Consider the following 14,087-nt stretch of genomic DNA (forward strand, 5'->3'; position numbering starts at 1 on the left):
GTTGATCATTTGTAGCAGCTCCCACCAAGTGATCTGTAACCACTTGGCATTTGCTGAAGTCTGTATTCCTGGCATGAATATGGCTGTAAATATTACTGCCATCTTGCTGAATAATGTATGCTCTGCTGGAATATCATCATAGGTTGCTATTGATTTTGCTGAGAAATAGTTCTTCCTCTTCATTCGACAGAGGTTGAGCAACCTCTTCTTTCTCTGGTTTGCATCCATCTTTGGAAAGACTTCAATATGGAGATTACTTTGGGGAATCACCAATGCAGGGACACGTATGATCACAATAGAACATATTCTTCCCCAATTCTTAGGCAGCTGCATATAAATTCTGGATCCACAGGCCTAATAGCAATCCATTAGTACAGCAGGTTCACCATTCATTTATGGTACTTCAAGCACCTGCTTGTATTCTTTATTTTCTTGAATGAGGAAAGGCCTTTGTTACTGAAACATATTGTCACATTCTGTAGAGGTATTTTGGACACTGGTCCTCCTTCCTTGCCAACCCATGTTAGTAGATACGAATACCTGGCCCATGATTGTAGGCATATGCCATTTACTATTTGCATTATGCTTACTGATTCCTTCTTCAATAAGTGTGTGTGCAGTGCAAGATAATATTCCTTCTTTCCATCCTGTACAGGTGGCAACTTGTCCATACACCAACAGCTGAGGTCTCTCCCACCATCCGGGTACTCCTGGCCTTTCCTGCATGTATGAACATCTCAGCCTCTTCATTTCAGTAACCTTTACTTGTTCTCCAGTCAGGGATGAATATATAAGCATCTTGCTCATCCAGCCTGTCTTTTTCCATCTTTTGTGTTTTCACATAAGCATCTTCATATGTTAATGATCTCCTTGATCGCCATCATAGGGTCGCTCAGCTTCCTTTGAATTGTCCTCTTGTTGTGCACGCTGCTAGATGGCTGAGGCACTTTGCATCATATGCAGGTATTTATTTTGCAATTAATGTTCTGACTGCGTTCATGGCATAAGGGATGAGAGAATATGCATAGCAGCTTTCATCTGACGTCTCTCTCCCACCTCCTTCATGTGCTGATACCACATGTTATTCTTTAAATGGGCTGAATTATCAAGACATGTAATTATATTTTCTTTATCTTCCCCAACATCTCTTTTAGATTGAACGGTTTGTGTCTCTATTAGGGATAGAAAGGGATGTCCCATTCCCAGGTATTTTCATGAAAGGTATAAAGCATAAAAACATATAAACAAGTAATGAGACACAATGTAGCCGTAAGAAGTATTGCTGTACAATTCAAAAGCCACACAATCTCTTGTGGAGTAGCTGGTCTTTTTGTAAGTGTGTATTTTATATACTGAAGGATTCCCATTTTGGTTTAATTCAATATATAATGTTGTTATTTCTTGAAAATCAAACTTTTATGTCAGAAACTGCAGGATTATTGCAACAATGATTCTGAAAATGATATAACTGTTTTAGGATTGCCAAGAAATGTCTCAATGTCTATGTGTCGTCTTATTAAAGCTTGATAAGATGTAGGTAAAAACTGCCTACAAGAATGTATGTAATGTCTTTGTGATCGGCAGCATAGAAGATGCAGTGGCCTAATTTCTTTGGATCCAGTACTTAAACACATTGGGCCTCAATAGGAGGCTGGCGGCCACGGAATGAACAGTGCCGGTAACGTACTGGCACCATTCATTCTGGGCCACCAAATTACGGGTTTCCTTGCGGGTGGCGCAATGCACGTCTGGTCCAGACCAGATGTACATACCGCCACCTGTGCGCAAACCAGGATGCTAACAACGGACCCATCATTTACGAGTAAATTTTTAGCATCCTCCCCATTCCCACTGAGCCCTATGGGGGCTCCAATGGTAATGGGGATGTACCAGGTCCGGGTCCCGAGAATGGGAATTACTGGGCCCGCTAAAGTCGGCATGGCCCGGGAATTCCCTATTTTTGGGACCCGCACCCGATACCCAGTTTGGGGGTAGCCATGCCGGTAAGAATGGCATGGCTACCTCCAAACTCCTAATGAGGCCCATTGTCTCTTGATCCTATCTAGCATTTTTCTGAAGCAGCTGCAAGTCCATTCATTCCCTATTAGACTTGGGAAATGTCACTTTTGTTCCAATTCATTTTAATCCATAGATTATTTATCCTTGGCCTTGGTAGCCAATCTGGTCAGCATGCAAGTATCTTCTTTTCTTTCTTTGCAATCAACGGATGTCAGAGCAGTTGGGGGTCTCTCCTTTGTAGAGCTTCACATCATTCAGATGTAGCCATGCTCTTCTCCCTTTTAGCTTAACAGCAGTGGGTGTGACCTCCTCTACTGTGAGAAACCTGAAGGTGCTCTCCCGAGTAGGCCTCGGGAATCCCTTATTCAGGTGGCCAGGGGAGGGCTGGCACTTTAAGATCCCAACCCTGGGGGCGGACGAGCGAGGTAGCATCACCTGGGTAGGGGAGCCCGGGTTGTGCTTGGAGGAATACCCCAGGAGAGATGCAGTATATTGTTTTGTTTATTATACATCCACCTGCTTTCCAACCAAAGAAGCTCCCTTAATAAAATTCAACTACCCCATTACACTCAAAAACCACAACTCCCAGAATCTTGTTTTTCCGTTACCTCCTAGAACAGTCCTGGTTATTCTTTTTCATGTCCCTCTGATCGTTCTCTCCCAAAACCCCAGTATAGGGTTCTCAGTGTGAACAAAGCAAGGGGTAAGAAAGGGGTACGCAATGTAACCAGCCCTTCTTTAAAGTGATTTTTATTTTAGCTATCCTTTCCTTGAGGAGTCTGTTTAAACATTCACAAATCTCATTCACCTGTGGGTGAAAGGCAGAAGAGAATGCATGATTTATACCTAACAAAAGAGTGATCTTCTCAAATAGTTCATTTACAAAATGCGGTCCATTGTCAGACCGCAGGATTTCGCACACATCACATCTTCGAAATGCCTCATGCATGAGAAACATGGCAGCACATGTGGCATTGGGGGGCGTACATGCTTTGCCCAATCCCTCTGGAAAAGGGACATACTTCTACCAGCATGTACCCATAGCCATTGCATATTTTCAACATATCCACAAAATCTATATGTAGATTGTGCAAAGGACCATTAGGCCTTGGGATTGCTCTTCTCACTGTTCTTAAAGTGTGTCCTGACGTGAATTTCTGACACACAATGCAGTTCACAATAAACTGTGCCACGTGTTCTAATATATTTGGTGATAGCTAGTCTTCTGCGATCGTGGCAGCAAGACTCTCTCTTGTTGTGTGCGCTGGGTAGTTAAGCTGCTCCAGTGCCACCTTCAATAATGCTAGAGGCATAACTGGCTTTACAGTGCTATCCTGTCTCCATAAAGCCTCAGTTGGGGATAAAGAACACCCCCATTTTTTCCAAAGATCCTGCTCTTCCTAGGGTGCTCTACCTTGTAGCTCAATTAATTTATAATGGATAACATATGAAACCCTTCCTTAATTATCATGCATCATCCTGACAATTGTTTAACACTTTCTACATCAAAATCAGAAATGTTTGGGAAATTTGCTGCGCTTTTGGCTTTTACATCTGTGGCATCGTTAACATGAGAAATCAAATCTGCCCTTTTAGTATGGGATGTGCCCTTCACAATGGCGATAGCTAATGGAAGCTTTAGTACTTTAATAAGCTATGTTGAACAGGTGAGTCGTCTTTTCCAATGTGACAATCCTGCGTGTACGATTGACGTCACATAGGGGGAGTCAGGGTACACTGTCATTTCCTCATCCTTGTGTCTCTGAAGTGCGGCGATAAGCACCACTCATTCTGCAGCTTGTGCTGAACAATGCAAAGGTAGCCTCGCACTTGTCACTACCTCAAATTAGCCCTCATGGTTCAGTTTCACTACTGCTGTCCCAGTATGCCGTTCATCAGTCGTTTGGTAACTTTTTGAAGAACCATCAATAAATGCAACGTCGCCCCCCCCGCAAGAGCATTTTCTTTAACATGGGGAATATAATTATAGAATTCAGTGTACATTGTACAATCATGCATATAGTCTTCCTTCTCTGCCAACTCTGCCAACTCTGCAAAAAATGTTGCTGGATTCACTGCCCTCCATCCGACAATTTTTATTGCTAGATTCAAAATAATTACCTCATGCTCTTTGCCTAGTCAATGTACTTTTAGGTTTCTCTAGAATAGCAAATAGGGAGTGCTTGACAAATAATGTCATTGAGCACCCCATTGTTACACTTGCAGCTTTTTCAATTGCAAAGGCGGCAGCAGCTAGAGCTTGTTTGCAAGGGTTGGGTCCTTGCATTACTGGCTCCAAAATACCACTGTAATATGCTAATAGTTTGTGCCCATGTCCTAAAGTCGCTTTCTTTATCAGGACAGCTGTCATCACTACCCAATTTAAATATGAAAACAAATCCAATTCTTCATTATAATCTGGGATTCCTGACATGGGGCTGTGCAAATTGCTTTTTTTAAGCCTCATTCCATATTATTTTCTTTTTCTTGTCTACCTGTGCTTCCTTGAATCCCTTTAAAAGAGGACTAATATATGTACTGTAATCAAAAACCCAGGCCCTGCAGTAGTTACACAGACCTAGAAATTGTTGCATCTACTTATTTCTTTTATTTTATTCATTTATAAAGCGTGCAGCAACCCGTAGGCATCGAAGCGCTGTTACAAATGTAAGTACAGGTATTGCATAGTTACATGGGCATATTTATATATACAACAGTGTGAACTGACAGTAACGCCGTTCATGTGTGTATAACTTAGTCAAACAGCCAGGTTTTGAGGGCTTTGCGTATGGTCAAGAGGGAAGGTTCTGCTCAAAGAATGGGTGACAGGGAGTTCCATTGCCTGGCCGCAATCAAGGGGAAGCTGGCACCACCTGCTTTAGCGTGTTTGACTGTCTGGAGTATGAGTGGGTGGGAGTACAGTGTTCTGGTAGGTCTTGATGAGCCTGCTCTTACTACTTTCTGAGAGAGATAAGGGAGGGGCTGTGTCAGTGATGCACTGAGGAGTGATGGCCAGTGTTTTCAATAGGATACGTTCTTTGATGGGAAGTCAATTGGCTTCCCACCTTGTTGCAGAGATATGCTCTGTTTTGGGGATGGTGAGGGCTTCTCGGAGCGCATTATTTTGCATGATTTGTAGTTTCAATAGGTTTTTGATGAAGTTCCATCCAAGAGGACGTTGCAGTAGTCAAGTCTTAAGCCTATTACCACTCTGGCAATGGTGAGGCAATTCTCTCGGTAGACAGGAATGGTTTGGCTGCGTCAAGTAGTCTGGTAGAGTAGGCTGCTGAGGATGCAATAGCACTGACTTGTGACATAGAGAGGGTGGCGTCAGGGTAGACCCCTAGGGTCTTGAAGGATGACGATACAGGAATCTGTATGTTGTCTGTGGTGAACACAGTGTATTGACTGTTGGGTTTTTTAGGAGTCTCCTGGGGCCCTACCAGAATGATTTCCCTTTTGTCTCCATTGAGGCAGAGCCAGTTGGCTGCCATCCAGACCTGAATGGTGGAGTAGGCTGTATTAGGGGCATTGGCGTCAGCTTCGTAGCTACCGGTGAGGGGAGGAGGACTTGGGTATCATCGGCATAGTTGGTGCAGGCTATACCGATGGTGTCCAGGATATCAAACAGTGGTCTAGTAAAGATGTTATAGAATGTGGGAGAGATACAGGATCCCTGCGGGACTCCAAAGTGGATGGTAGCGGGGGCAGCGCATGCCTGTTCTGGGAACACTCTCATAGCTCTTCCCTCTCAGAAGGAGGCGATCTATGCTGTAGCTTTGGGTGAGAAGTGCGCTGAAGTAGTGAGGGTGGTGACAAATAATTTTATGGTCCACTAAATCAATAACAGCTGATGGGTCCAAGAGGAGGAGCAAGGCCGGCTTGCTTGCATCCTTAATCTCATCCAGCTGTTTTTTAAATCAAGCAGTGCTGATTCAGTGCCACGGCCTGGGCGAAAGCCAAATTGACGTAGTGCTAAAATGCAATTGGTTTGAAGGAAGTGTTGGACCTGTAGGTATGCTGATTTGTCAAGAATTTCTAGAAGGAATGTGACTTTTGTTATGGGCCTGTAGTTGTTGGGGGATGTGGGGTCAAGTGAAGATTTTGTTTAGGAGGGGCTTACCCACAATTCCTTGAGGCATATGGGGACGGGTCCAGAGGCAAAGGAGGTGTTTGTACAGGCTGTGAGGAAGGGAGTCAGGGCGGATGCGCCGTCCTTGATAATCGTGGCGGGCAGATGTCACCTTTGCATTTTGATGGTTTAAGATTTTTCAGTAGGGTGAGAAGTTTGAGTTCTGTGACATCCTTGAAGGAGAAAAGGGGAACTCCGGGGTAGCGGTGTTCAGGGTGGTTGCTGTAGCTGAGTGATGAGGAGTATTCAGGATATTGTGATTAGTCAAGATCCTGCTATATAGTAGGTCTATTTTATTGATCATGCAGTGGATGCTGTTACACCAGGCTTTGGAGAGGGCCTGCATGGTTGGGACTAGAGCTTTGAGTACCCTGAAGATGGAGAAGATCTCCTTGGTATCTGATTTTGCGTTGGCAATCCTAGTATTGAAGGATGCCGCTTTGGCCAGGGTGATTGCCTTTTTGTATTTTGCAGATATCTTAATAAATTCTAGTTTCGTAGTTTCCTGGGAGGGGGGGGGGTTGCCAGGAGGTAAGAGTGATACATTTCAGGTTTCAGAGTTCAAGTAACTCTGGATTGTACCATGAGTTTGAGTGTCAGATGGGTTTTGCTTTCTGCGTCGTTAATGATGCTATGGATCAACTGCCTGTTTTTAGAATGGAGTTGTATAGGTCGGCAACGATGTTGGGATCATTGGAGAAGGGAGGTTTGAGGACAGGGACCTCTAGAAATGGCATTAGACTTTCTTTAGTTAGCTCACAGGAGCTATGTGCTAGTGCAGGAGGTAGAGGGATGGTCACAAGTTTCAGTTTCATCAGCGGGGGTATGGAGAAGAGAATGACATGGTGGTCTGTCCATGGACAGGGAGAATTGGAGCTGATGGAAGGTGGAAAGTTGAGGTACGCTATCCAGTCCAGGATATGGCATTTGGTGTGCGTGGGTTGGTGATACATTGTCTAAAGCCCAGGGGTTTCTAGTGCCTTGGCGAGTGACTTGGCTTGTGAATCCTCTGGATCATTTAGCCCTAGGTTCAGGTCCCCTAATAGGATGATCTTGGAGGAGATCTTTATATTATCAGTTAGGAGGTGGAGGAGGTTCTGGTGGAAAGGAGCCACCCAACCTCGGGGGCGGTAGACAGTGTGGAAGGTGATGGTGCATGTGGGGGAAGTGGTGAGCTTGAGGGATAGCATGTCGCTGTAACCTTCGAGGGAGGTGTTGATCTTGGCCATGTCTCACAGTCTCTGGATGTGGAGACTTTAGAATTGCTTCTGCTCTTTCGGGTGTCAATTTTCTCCCATCTTGAGAGATCAACTGTCCTGTGTATAGGACTTCTTATGGTCATATGGGCTAGCCCTGAAATGTGGGCCCAGATTTTATTTGGGCTATTTTAAGCAACTTGGAAGGATGGTTTGATGCTGCTTTCCAGGAAGAAATCCCTTCTGGTTCCTGTATTTAAGAAGAGCAACCGGGGCAATCCAGCAATTTATACGGTATTTGACATGCTGCATTTCCCAGGGAAGAAATGTTGCTCTCTCTTACTTAGGGTAATACATCTGTGTAGCAATTGGGGTTCCAGAAGGGGATGGGTACAGATCAGAATATCTCGACCCTCCTGCTTTTGGTACACAGGTCTTTACAGGGAAAATCTCCTTTTTTACATTGCTTTTGTAGATTTTGCTAAAGCCTTCGATACCATAGCCTGAAAAAGGTTATGGAGCAAGTTGGCTAGCTGGGGCCTAAGCGCGAAGATCATTTGTGTGCTGGCAAAGCTTCATGAAGGAACAAATGTCGCAATAAAATTGAATCAATCTGGGTTTATGTCTACGTTTTTCTCTTCTAAGAAAGCCCTGAAGCTGGGGTGCATACTCGCACCCATGCTTTTTAACTCGTACCTTGCCGACCTCGCCCAAAAACTACAAAATTGTGGGAACTTTCCTCCAAAGATTGGTGCTCATCCCATTGCCTGGTTAATGTATGCAAATGACACTGTCCTTCTGGATAGTACTCCAATTGGCTTCAGCGTTCATTGAGGGCATTATACAAATATGCACAGGATAATGGCCTAGAACTGAATAAGCAAAAAACAAAAATCATGATTGTGGGGAAAAAAAGGAAGCACTTGAAACTTCAATTGGAAAATAGAAGATGATAAGCTTAAGATGGTTCCTTCCTATATATACTTGGGTGCTCTGCTGAGCTCGAGTCTTGCTGTAGATTCCCTTAAGCAGTATGTACAAATCAAAGCAGGATGTAAAATGGGTTTGATAAAGAGCTTTGGGGGGTACTCTGTTGAGGGAATGCGGCAGGCGTATAACATTGGTATTGTACCATGTATTTTGTATAGTCTTAAAATGCACAAAGAGAAAGTTGAGATAGCTCAAAATACTAAAGGGTAACATATGGTGGGGAACACTAGGCTTGCCCCTGTCCTTGCCGGTTCAAGCCATATGATTAGAATTGGGCCTGGTTTCTTTTTCAACACCCATTAAGGTAAAACATAGTCTGCTTCTGAAAAGGTTATATACAACATGGGAAAGACTCTGTTTGGTTGGTTTGTGTAGGAAGGTAATCCATCATTTTCCCTGGATCCCACATTTGACCAACTCATCAAAGACGTTAGTAATTTTCATGCGGAAATTGGTTGATACCGTGATTTGTCTATGCATATCACACAGTACAAGCGTGCCTTAAAGCCGAAGGCATACAATTGAGATAGAATTAAAAACTTGAAATATGTAGAAGGCAAACCTTCAATTCTCTTGTACCCTAAGCAATCCTTCCCAATAGATTCACCATTTCCATAGTTGACCTTGTTCAATGATAAGACATTAAAGTACTTTGGACTGAGACTCAGATTCAATGTTTTGCCAGTACTGGCTTTATTGGGTCAGAGGTTGAGAAAACCTAAGGTTGAGAGCTTGTGGCAAGGAGCTGGAGTCTATCAGGAACGTCCTCATGCAATGTGGCTCATTGAAATAGACCTCCTTTGATGTAACCCTTAAGGTGATTTTGAGTGACCAATTCTGGGCTATGATTTTTGACATGTCCTCAAGGGTGTTAACACAGGTTACCTATGATGTATGGGTACATGCTGAGAATTTGCTGGTACTAAAAATAGGCAATACATAGTTTTAACATAGTGTAGTAATTAATATATTTTATGCACTGAATGCACTTTAACCATTTACATGTGACAACAGAAATTTGGATGTAGTTCCAAGTTAATTGGACATTTTATTTAGATCCACTTTCCCTTATGAAAGTATTGCTTATTATTTTGTTATCCTTTGTTGTTATGATTTATTGTTATACATTGTAACTTGTGTTTTTAATGGTAGTGTTGGAGGTTAATTTTACAGCACAAAACACAAAACAAAATGTGTTAAATACAAGTAAAACTGCTAAACCATAGAAGCAAACACTTTTCAGTTTAAAAGCAAAGAAGATTTTTGTTGTAATTTCTTTTGGAAAATTGTTTCATTGAACACACACAGAAAGCTTGCACAAGATTGAATTGGCAAATATCTTAATACAGCTCTGTGCTTTACGATATAAACAATTAAATATGTGTAGTTATCAACTATAGGGATATATTGCACCAGGAGGTTCTGTGTGACATCTGATAGACAACAAAAGCGAATATCAAGTAGTCAATGATGCCAGTAAGAATTCCTAGGTGGAACACACAGTGTTGTTGAAAGCTACCCATCTATATTTTTTTTTAGGATGGACTCCCTCTGCAACCTTTTCATCCATTGTACTATCCGTCACCCAATCATCAGCCCATTTTGCATGGGGTGTAGATGGGAGGCATGAGCTTTATATACAACTTGACGAATTCCAGATTCCATTTCCCATAAATCTTCAGCAAATGAAAGAGGGGAAAAGAAAATTATGTGTGCCTCTCCTGTGACGTCACATCAGTTCAGTATGAATCCCATAAAACTCTGCCATGTCGGAAGATATAGCATTCAGAAAGTGAAATACAACATATCATGGCCACAACCTGCCATTGTGATTACTGACTAAACCACGAAACCAGAGTCTGACCATAGCCTAGATATGTATCAACAGGCGACCCCTTGAGGATCCCACCTCAATACTGTTCGAGCTATGATATAAACCCTGTATATGTCCACCATGAACCTGCAACTTGATTTGTCTCACAAGTCAAAGACCTTGTGCTCTACACTGCACTTTTTTGCCTCCTATCTCTACACCTATCCTGGTATCTGCTACCTTAGCTATAACACCACCTGCATTGGATAAGAATATTACCTATGTCTGAACTTTAATTCTCTTTTTGTAATCTTGTGACTTGATCTGTGCCTGTGACTTGATCTGTAACACAAGTCCAACACTTGGTTTCTGTAATGCACAGTGCCTGCCACTTCTCAGCATCACTTATCCTTGTAATCCTACCTCATTGTCCTTTTTTTGTAACCATTTTTGTATACCCATGTAAAAGCGCCCAGATACCCCTGGGTTCAGGGCGCTATATAAGATAAACTAAACTAAACTTCTGTTGGCAAAATTAAACAGCTTGATCTTTGGCCTTGTAGTATATCATTACAATAACCATGTGACTCAATAACCACAATATAATGTATAGTAAAGGACATTGTTGTGTAAGGGTGCAGAAGTAGACGCGAGACGCAAAGGTGACATCTTTGTTGGCACAAACTTTAATTGAACAATAAATGAGGAAAAAGCCTAGATGTCCCTATATCTAAGAGGGATTTCGCTGCCTCAACCAAAATGAAGGATAATGTCAGAGTGTCAGTCCAAAACAAATAGTCCACTGGCCTATGTCCCAAACCTATTTCCGTCCCTTACTCTTCAAAAGAAACCTATAAACTACTCCCTGCTTATAACAGAATGATACCTTCCTTTGGGATATTTTAGGCAGTTCATAAATGATGATGGACTATCCTTCTTCTCATAGCTGTCACTAGGCTTTTCCATGTTGTTCCCACGGACAGGGAGGAAGCCTCTCTGTTTGCAGACCTTCTCAGGTGGTGTTACGCTCACCTTAGCTCTGCGGGAGTATCTGGAACCTCCGTTCGGTGCTATCCTCCTGGTTTCCTCCTCTAGGTTGGTTGCATCTGGGTTGGGGTCAAGAAGACAAGGTAACAGTGACTACTAGGGAACTTGTAAGTAGCCACTTACCACCTGTGTGTGTGCTTAACGTATCTAAATGGAAAGTAGGCTCTCCGTCCTGCTCTCATTCCTCAGCAGGGGCGCAATAGTCCGGCACCATCAGTTACTTCACTGATGTTACATCCACGGCCAGGCCTGCTGTGGCTTGGATAGTGCTGCTGCGCTTTTGGCGTGTGATTAGTTCAATATGCAAATGTCTTTTCCTGCTTGATGTCTTTTTTATCAATTCCTTCTGTCTGTTCCCTAGTTATGCCTTTCTTGCTTCTTTCAAGCTTCTATTGCCTTTCCTTCTTTGCTGCACTGTTCTGCCTTTTGCTTGCTGACTTCCCTTCCTGCTTGCTTATGTCTTTTTGCTTATTGCAGGCTAATTGTCCTGTACTGTTCTGCCTTTTGCTTATTAATGTTGCACGCGTTACCTTTTACTGCGTGTTTTTTGTTTCCTTGCAGGGTCTAGAGTGGAGCGGGGCTCGTGGATCAGCTGGAGGCTCGGAGCTGGCGAGCCGCGGTAGCTGGAGAAGGTGCGGAGAAGCCGCATACCCGAAGACTGAAGCAGCTGGCCCGTGGATAGAGAGGGAGCTGCCCGGAGGAGTCGTGGAGCCGGAAACAGGTGAGTTGAGTCGCTAGAGGGGCTCAGCTGGAACACAGAGAATCGCGCGATGCCCTGAGTACTGAGGCTGCTGTGGCTGACTACTACAGCAATGTTAATGCTTCCTGGAACACCGTGAGCGTTCCGCTGCCTTTGGGCAGTATAACGTGAAGCGTGGAAGCATGCCTGGGTGTGGCTTAAATAGCCAGCCACACCCTGAGACTAGACTGTTGTCCATAATGCACGTCAGGGCTGCTTCCTCTCCATGTTGGGTGGTTAGTCCAGTGTTGAATGATGCAGCTGGTTCCAGGAGCGCCATGCCTTGGTCCAGATGGGTTCCTTCCAAGTCCCACATGTTGTGCTTTGGAAATGTTGTGAAGTCTTAAGAGCCCAATGAAAGAGTCTTGGAGCGTATGTGTGTGGAATGGTTACCGGGTTGGTGGGGGCAGGGGCTATAAGAGTAGAGGCTGTGACAGGTCTTTTGTCAAAGTTCCAAAACCAGATTGAGAAGGTGTCTCCCTTCCCGAAGCCTTTCTCAGTTCCTCTTTCAACGGCCTTCAGCAGCTTCCCCAGGCCTCTCGCTTTCTTCCTTTAGCTTTAGATGGCTCCACCACGCTGGTTTCTCCCCACAGACCGGGTCTCACGTGGACCAGTCCGGTGGCTGCTTTTCTGCTACTGGATGTCAGGTTCCCCAGCTTTCAGGTAAGTCGTGGCACTTCTCTGTTTTCTCGGTCCTCGCCTTCCTATTCCAGGTGTTCGGGTCTGCAGCGTGTCCTCTCCAGTGCAATGCTCCGCAGGGGCAGGACTGACATCAAAGAGAGTCCTTTGTTAGTTTTTATGACGGATTGACCTTCTATTGTCAAATAGCTAGTATGTTCCGTGTAGGGCTCTTCATCGCCCTGCACTTGCTCGTGTCAGTACTTTTGAAGGCACCCATAGTCACTCTTCCCTCACTCTTCCTTGTGACAGTATCATCTGGCTGACATACATAGCTGCTATGTATGATGAAATTAGTAGAAGAAAGAGGAGACAGAGAGGGTTGGGGTGCTTGGGCCCTATACATATGGTTGGATGAATCATGTCTGGCAGCATGATGGTGCGTATACCGTGTTCTCCCTTGATAGTTCTCACTTCTCCCACAGAGGGGGTCCCCTCCCATGGGATCCTCCCACTGAGTGCCAGCCCCAGGGGGACTATCGGGTGTCGGCCTCACCTCCCTGGCCCCATGGAAGGGTTTCCAATCCCAGGGAGAAGTGACGATGTCGAGGGATTCTTCACAGTTGATCAATCATTATTAAGTCTGTCAAATTACTGTCAAATTCCTTTACTCTTACTGCCAAATGGTCCTGTAGGAATCTTTGTTGGATTTAGCATGAGCTGTAATTCCAAATGGTAAATACATTGATTTTGGACTAAAATGGAAGGTTTACTTCTTGCGTCTTGCTGGATGTATATCCTCCACTTCATGGTCAGACTTGGAATTTGGCTGAGTTGCAAAAAACCGGCAGTCATTCCATTACTTTCAAAAAAACGTTGGCAATGGAATTACCACTACTTTTGTGCCACTCTGCTGTACTCCTAATTAGGCCCATTGTCTTGAACATATCACAGTTTGTTTGTTACTGTGCTCTTTTGGCTATATCACATGGTACAAAACAAGATGGAACATGCTTTCCCTCTTAAATCAGCATTTCTGCAGCTATAAAAATTGGAAAAGTTAAACTTTGTCATAAAATCACTATTGGGTTTCATACTTTACAATGCCTTATTATGATACTGATGTGCACATTAGTGTCAGTTGGTGCAGTTGCACAAAGTGACACTCACATGTTGCAGTATCTCGTAAATCAGGAAATATATGGCCCGCTCGCCTAGCCTAGGCTTCATCCATATTATTTAGGCTGTTGGGACATAGTATACAGTTTGTGATCTAGTAAGGCACTCCTGTATTTTATAATGTGTGCAGTGATAGCTTGTTGAGTCGGAAGTCTTTAGATCTTTAGCAACACTGACTAATGTAGGTTTTGCATTGCAGCAACTTCAAGTTAGACTTATAAACTTCTTAACATTTGCCTCCATCATTTTTATTAAATGATTATGTTGGCATTTATATCATTTCTTCTATAATGCAATCCCATCAATGTACATTGTCTTAGTTACAGAGTTGTTTGGGCTCAGTAGTATACAGAA

At 43.6% G+C, this 14,087-nt stretch overlaps 1 protein-coding gene across 1 annotated transcript in view; it reads right to left on the reverse strand.

Moving 5' to 3' along the window:
- Window positions 1–14,087, reverse strand: part of LOC138568814 (mycolipanoate synthase-like) — a 242,797-nt gene that overhangs the window by 153,435 nt on the left and 75,275 nt on the right. The gene's annotated exons all lie outside the window — the stretch shown is intronic.

This window comes from Ambystoma mexicanum, chromosome 2q, assembly GCF_040938575.1.
Source record: "Ambystoma mexicanum isolate Mex_15411 chromosome 2q, UKY_AmexF1_1, whole genome shotgun sequence".
NCBI lineage: Eukaryota > Metazoa > Chordata > Amphibia > Caudata > Ambystomatidae > Ambystoma > Ambystoma mexicanum.